The following is a 7580-nucleotide window of genomic DNA, read 5'->3' as shown; positions in this document are numbered from 1 at the left end:
CCCCACCACACACACACACTCTTCCTTCTGCTCTGGCCATATGAGGATGCCTGCTCCTGCTCTGCCTCCTGCCATGTTTAAAAGTTTCCTGAGGCTTTCCGAGAAGCTGAGCAGATGCCAACATCATGCTTCCTGTAGAGCCTGCAGAAGCATGAGTCAATTACATCTCTATTCTTTATATTTCTTTTATATTTCAGTCTAGAATATTTCTTCATAGCAAAGCAGGTATGGGCTAATACAGTCTTCTATTCTCCCAGTCCTCTTTGGAGCACTTGTGTTTTACACTGGAGGCTGTCTTCCCAGTCTGTAAATTCTTTTAGAAAACAAAGTTATTTTGCCTCCACAGATCTAATTCGTCTTCTGTTAACAAGGAAAAAATAACAAAGAAAGAATCTTTATTTCTAGCAACTTCTAACAGAATTTTTTAAATTGCTCTATTTTTAGAGCAATTTTATTTAGGTTTACAGAGAAATTTGGCAGAAGGTATAGAGTATCTATAGGTATCAACTCTCATTGTTCCAACAAACACACACAGTTACCCCCATTATTAATATTTTGAATCAATGTGGTATATAATTAATGATCCGATATTGATGTGTTATTAATGTTCATAATTTACACTAGAGTCTCTCTTTGCGTTATACCACACAGATAATTGTGATTATTAAATAACATCTTTCACTGTTTAAAAATTGTCAGGCCTCTGAGCCCAAGCTAAGTCATCATATCCCCTGTGACCTGCACATATATATCCAGATGTCCTGAAGCAAGTGAAGAATCATAAAAGAAGTGAAAATGGCCGGTTACTGCCTTAACTGATGACATTACCTTGTGAAATTCCTTCTCCTGGCTCAGAAGCTCCTCCATTGAGCACCTTGTGACCCCCGCCCCTGCCCAACAGAGAACAACCCCCTTTGACTGTAATTTTCCACTACCTACCCAAATCCTATAAAATGGTCCCACTCTTATCTCCCTTCACTGATTCTCTTTTCGAACTCAGCCTGCCTGCCCCAGTTGACTAAAAGCTTTATTGCTCACATGAAGCCTGTTTGGTGGTCTCTTCACAGGGACGCTAGTGACAAAAACTACTCACAAGAAATTGACCATAAAGTTAAAAACCAGTGGAAAGATAAGTTCAAATAATCAGTGGTAATACCTTATATACTCACATAACATCCTCCATTTTTTCTCATACTTGCATTCTAAATTGGATGTAGAAGAGGATAGGGCAGATCACTTCATATCTGAAATCTAGTCTTAGGTTTCTAACTGGAAACAAAATCTCTTAGGATTATTCTTTTTTTCTTCACCGGTTTCTCTGGTGCTCACAACCAATTTCATTCTTGTTTATAAGCAGAAAAATTAAAGGAGTGGCACAATTTTAAGCCACAAATACATAGATTTAAGGCTTGAGATAAAATAAGACATTCCAATGATCAGGGTTACCTAAAGATGAATGTTTTATCTTTGAACATGATCACTTTTCAAAAGGTTTCAAGTAAGTGATCAATTAAACCCATTATCATTGCAACAATTAGTCTATATTGGATAATTATGAATAATTTCATGTTTGGAATTATATAAAAGTCATCTGAAGGCATTGAAAATAATAATTGTCTTATGATATCTTTGTTATTCATTTTCTTCCTTAAAGAAACAAATAGATCAACTATTAACAGAATGTTAGTAATAAATCCAAGTGAAAGCCAATAAAAAAATGTAGTGCTTTCGTTTCTCCACAATAAAACAAAGCCAACAAATTAGAAATCTACTTGTCCAAATAGATCATCAAAATAACTTTCATGACTATATTTCCAATTGATTTTGTAATTGTCTTGGGTGTCGGTGTGCATGTGCTGTGGGCATGTTTGTATTGAGTGCATGTGAATATTGCTTAAACATATGATGTGTATGCATGAGTGTATCGTGTGTATATATGAGTGTGTATTTTAAGGAACTCTTTTGTGGTTAGTGTAGTTAATGTTAATTTAAATAGTAATAATTTAGTTAAAATTATAATAGTTTATTTTCAGAAATAAGGTTTAAGGAAGAGGTAGTGATTAGCTTTAACTTTTAATAATAATTTAGATCTAATACTGTAATAAATTAATAAACAGCATCATCAAGGAGACCTATAATGTTTTCCTAAAGTCAGACTTAAAACTAAATAGCAGGTCTGTGATTTGCACGTCTGTGATTATAAAAGAACTAAAAGATCTCACATTAATAATCAAAATTACACTGTACCACTTAAACCACTTAGTGTTTTCTCTGTACAATAAACACCAAGCATGCCCCTATCCATACATTCTTAATGACCGGCAACCAGTTCCAGCTTCTAAATTGAAATAACAGCAACCACACCTTTCTTCACCCACAAATGCAAAATAACACACAGACCACACAGCTGGCATCAATTAACTCTGATTAAAAGTATTATCATTGATTTGGCATTGGAGTTTTTATTCCCATCGCTTTTGTTCAACAGTGTCACTCAGCCAATTTCATTTATGTCAACTAAATACTAGCATAGACAAGATTAAGCAAAAAATAATAAAATACAATTTTTAAAATACTAAAATTTCAACTCCTTCCCTTTATTTCCTATTTCAGTTCTATCTGGAATGTAGCCAAATATCACCATTTAAAATGTTGAAGATGTTTTGAGACATTTTTTGATAAAGAGCTTAAGTTGACTAGATCCAAAGCAACTACATCACGTCTATGAACAAACATTGCTTATGCAATAGCAAGATAATCAGAACCAAGTGGGAAATTGTCTCAAAATGTAAAACAGCCCAATTTCACTTTTTGGCCTAATTTCACATGAACAGACGACTTAGTTGGCCAAAGGCCCTTGTTTTCAAAGAGTACTGTAACAACGTACACACCTGCTTGGAGCTAACTGTAGCATTCACTACCTCAATTGCAAAATGTTAACAAGCAAGTGCACATACTAGGCAAGATTTGAGTCACCAGCTAATGACATTTTTCTGGGCATTATTTAATAAGACACAGTGAGGAAAGAGAGAGACCCTCTCATATTGTTTTATATTGTTTCATACTCAGTACCTGTTTCAAGAAAAAACAAGGAAGTAAAACCAAAGACAGGCAGCCTGACGCCAGGCCCAAAACCAGGCCTAGGCCTGCCTGGCCTAAACCCAGTAGTTAAAAATCAACTCATAACTTAGAAACCAATGTTATTCATAGATTCCAGACATTGTATAGAAGAACATTGTAAAACTCCCTGCCCTGTTCTGTTTCTCTCTGACCACCAGTGCATGCAGCCCCTGTCATGTACCCCCTGCTTGCTCAAATCAATCATGACCCTTTCATGTGAAATCTTTAGTGTTGTGAGCCCTTAAAAGGGACAGAAATTGTGCACTTGAGGAGCTCGGATTTTAAGGCCGTAGTTTGCTGATGCTTCCAGCTGAATAAAGCCCTTCCTTCTACAACTTGGTGTCTGAGAGGTTTTGTCTGCAACTTGTCCTGCTACAACAGTTGTAGTCTTAATCCAAATGTTCTTTGCAGTGGAACAGCTAAAGTGTAAAATAAAACTTTTGGAGATTCATTTAAAATAGGTCTTTTCCATTTAACAGTTCTTTTCTTAAATAAAAAGATTTAGCTATTCTGTAACCTTTATCTAAATTTTGTTACACATATATAATTTTATATATATATAAATTCATTTATTTATACTTACACATACACACACCCATGAGACAGAGAGAACAAGACACCTGCGTTAGAAATCTTGTCTACCTACAACTTTTAGAGAGCACTACACACACAAACAAATTACTACAACTTTGTCATGAATACTTCCTAACACGATTACTTTTATGCGGTTATAAAATTTTCCTAATAATCTACCGAGACTCCATCAAAAGACTTAAGAGATTAAGTAAATAATATCCTCCAATCCTTCATTTAGAATTATGTTAGAAATTTGGGGTTGCCAGGCAGCAAGAACATATGAAATATCAAGGATTCTGGGTTTTAATTCTAGATCAAAAACTTTAACACATGTCATTCTCATCACAAGTCAAACCGGAATTATCTCTACTCCTTCATGAATAACTTAGTAAAAACTACACCAGTCCACGTCCTGAACACAGACACTTGTGTAGAATCAAATAGCAAAGGCCTACTGTAGGCTGAGCAACAATTTCAGAAGTGACTGCTCCACCCTCCCAACAAATCTTCCATTTTCATTTGAGTTACTGAAATTACTCAATCTGGAAATCTGGGTGGCATTTTTGACACCTTTCTCTCCATCACCCACCCAACCAAATCCAAAAGTTTTTGAGGTACTCCTAAAATCTATTGATTTTCTTTTCTCACTATTTTCTGTTTAAGTCCATCATTATTGCAACAGTCACCTAAAATGGTCTCCTGCCTTCATTGTTGCCCTGTTCAATCCACTTCACTTCTCTGCCAGAGTTTTCAAAAGCTGCAAATATGGTATTGACCCTTTTGCACAAAATTCTTCAAACAGCTCCTCATTGCCCAGATGATCAAACCAAAAATTATGGACTTGACTTACATTTTCTGCCATAAAACTACTGTCACCCCTATGCCTTCACTCCATCCTTCTCCACCATCCCCAGCTCTTTGCACACAGTCTTTGTTTTAGTCATGTATTATTGTTTATATTTCATTTATATTCTTGGCAATCTCTAGGCTTTGAATGTGATATTTTCTAAGGCTAAAACATTTACCTGCATCTCTTTCTTCTTCTTTGATTTGTTCTCAGGTTAGTGGTCACTTCTCATGGGAGGCTCTCCCAGTATCACCAGACATGTGTTAGAAACCCAGTTTATGTGCTTCGGAGTATCATTTACCACTCTGACAAAGTTGTCTGTTTCTTGTCCATGTCCTTGCTGACTATAAATGTTGTCATAAGGAATCATATCTGTCTTGTCTGCTATTTTATCACCAACCCCTGACACACAGTAGGAGTCAATATGTGCATATTAACCAAGTAAATAAATAATACAATCTGTAAAAATTAATGATCGGCTTTAGCTGGAAAAGAAAAGAGTGACAGGAATGTTAGAAGTGGGTATTTATGGGAGTCAAGAGTAATGAGAGGCAGTATAAGTCTTTGTTTCCTTCTTACTCTCTAGAGAAAGTGACCATCTCTATGTAATATGGTAAAATGAGAATAACAGCATTGTCATCAAAAAGAGTCAAACTTTTGACTCTTTTTAAACATTTGATAAAATGTTTAAAGAAGTTTATTCTGAGCCAAATATGAGTGACCAAAGCCTGAGTCATAGTCTCAAGAGGTCCTGAGAACATGAGCCCCAGGTGGTTGGGTTACAGCTTGATTTATACATTTTAGGGGGACATAAGTTATAGGCAGACATCAGCCAATACATGTAAGGTGCACATTGTTTCAGTCCAGAAAGTTAGGACAACTTGAAGCGGGTCATGGGTGGATTCAAAGATTTTCTGATTGGCAATTGATTGAAAGAGTTAAGTTATTATCTGAAGACCTGGAATCAATATAAAGAAGTGGCTGTGTTAAGATAAGGGATGTGGAGATCAAGTTTCTTATCATGTAGATGAAACCTCCAGCTGAAAAGTTTCAGAAATAATAGATGGTAAATGTCTCTTACCAGAACTTAAAAGGTGCCACACTCTCAGTTAAATCTTTTCTGGATCAGGAAAAGACCTGGAAAGGGAAGGGGATTCTCTACAAAATGTAGATTTTCCCCATAAAAGACAATTTTGGAAGATCATTTTAAGATATGTCAAAGAAATGTATTTTGAGATGAAATCTTTGAGGACTTACTATCTCTCATGTGATGCTATACTAGAGTCAGGTTAGAATTTGGTATCTTATTGCTGCAAAGAGTCTCTTTTATCTGTTTAAGCTCTGTTTTATGTTAGTGTTGGTCAGTTGTGCCTGAATTCCAAAGGGAGGAAGAAGCATAGTGAGGCATGTCTGACCACCCCCAACCCCTTCTCACCATGGCCTACACTAGTTTTTCAAGTTACTTTAAATTCTTCTTGGCCAAGAGGAGGGGTCTAATTCAGTTGGTTGGAGAACTTCGATTTATTTTCAATTTACAGTCTGTCTCATGGGATTTCCATGAAATTAAACAAATTAATATTAGAAAGCACTTAGGAATACGTCAGATACATCCATGTCCCTACAAAGGACGCAAACTCATCCTTTTTTATGGCTGCATAGTATTCCATGGTGTATATGTGCCACATTTTCTTAATCCAGTCTGCCACAGATGGACATTTGGGTTGATTACAAGTCTTTGCTATTGTGAATAGTGCCGCAATAAACATACATGTGCATGTGTCTTTATAGCAGCATGAATTATAATCCTTTGGGTATATACCCAGTAGTGGGATGGCTGGGTCATATGGTACATCTAGTTCTAGATCCTTGAGGAATTGCCATACTGTTTTCCATAATGGTTGAACTAGTTTACAATCCCACCAACAGTGTAAAAGTGTTCCTATTTCGCCATCATTCTTATCACAAGAACAGAAAACCAAACACTGCGCATGTTCTCACCATAGGTGGAACGTGAAGCAAGAGACTCACCTGGACTCGGGAGGGACATCCACACCGGGGCCTCTCATGGGGAAGGGGAGGGGGGAGGGAGGGGGATGGGGATGGGGAGGAGGGGGAGGGGAGGAGGGGGGTAAGGCGGGGAGGATTCCGCATGGGAGTTTACGTTGCTGATATAAAAAAGTGAAATTGAGGTTGCGACGAGTTGATCGTGGGGCAGCACACCAACAAGGACACAGTATCACATATGTAACAAACGCTGGCACCGTTATGCACATGTCCCTTAGAACTAAAGTATAAATAAAAAAAAATATATATATATGTCAGATACTTCCTAAGTGCTTCCGGATATGTATTGCAAAATAAAAATTACATCAGACAAGCTAAAAAGAAAATACTGTATTCAAAATTATTGCAATGGTAAAGACAGCCTATTGCAATAGGGGAGAGAGATTGAACTCAATTCCATTAACCTGAAAGGCAGAAAAGTTAGGAAACACTGGGATGAGCTAGTAGAGAAGCACAGGAAGATGCTGGAGGAGGTTGGTCAACGTGATCAGGCTATCCATGTTTTCTGGTTGTCTCTTATTGAAGTTATGTTCCTACTTTCCCGTAGAGATTGGGAAATAGGGAACTATCTTTCTTGATGATAGTGATGGCTTCCAAGTTCTCGAGAAAGATATTCCTAGGTTGCAGAAAATTTACATCTCAAAAGGGCAGAGAAATAATATACAATTACAAGTTTTCTAAAGTAAATACTCTTAAAAAAAGAGGGGGGTGTGGAGGGTGATCAGGAATCAGAAAGAACCCTATCTAAAATTTAGTCAAGCTGAGAGAAACTCATTTAGGCTACCTTGGTCAGTATCAACCATTATACTATTAACCAACAGGTAGAAATGAAGGTAAATTAACTTGATTTTTTTTAGATGTTACGGAATATACTTTTTTATGTTTCTAATAATCTTGTGTACATACCAACTAAGGTCAATACATTTTTGAAATTAAAGTATCATATTATACTAAAAGAGTCTTTGCTAGTTTC

The sequence above is a fragment of the Rhinopithecus bieti genome, unplaced genomic scaffold (genome assembly GCF_001698545.2).
Source record: "Rhinopithecus bieti isolate Rb0 unplaced genomic scaffold, ASM169854v2 scaffold_28460, whole genome shotgun sequence".
Classification (NCBI taxonomy): Eukaryota; Metazoa; Chordata; class Mammalia; order Primates; family Cercopithecidae; genus Rhinopithecus; species Rhinopithecus bieti.
The sequence above is the reverse complement of the archived record's forward strand: the minus strand, read 5'-3'. Positions refer to the sequence as shown.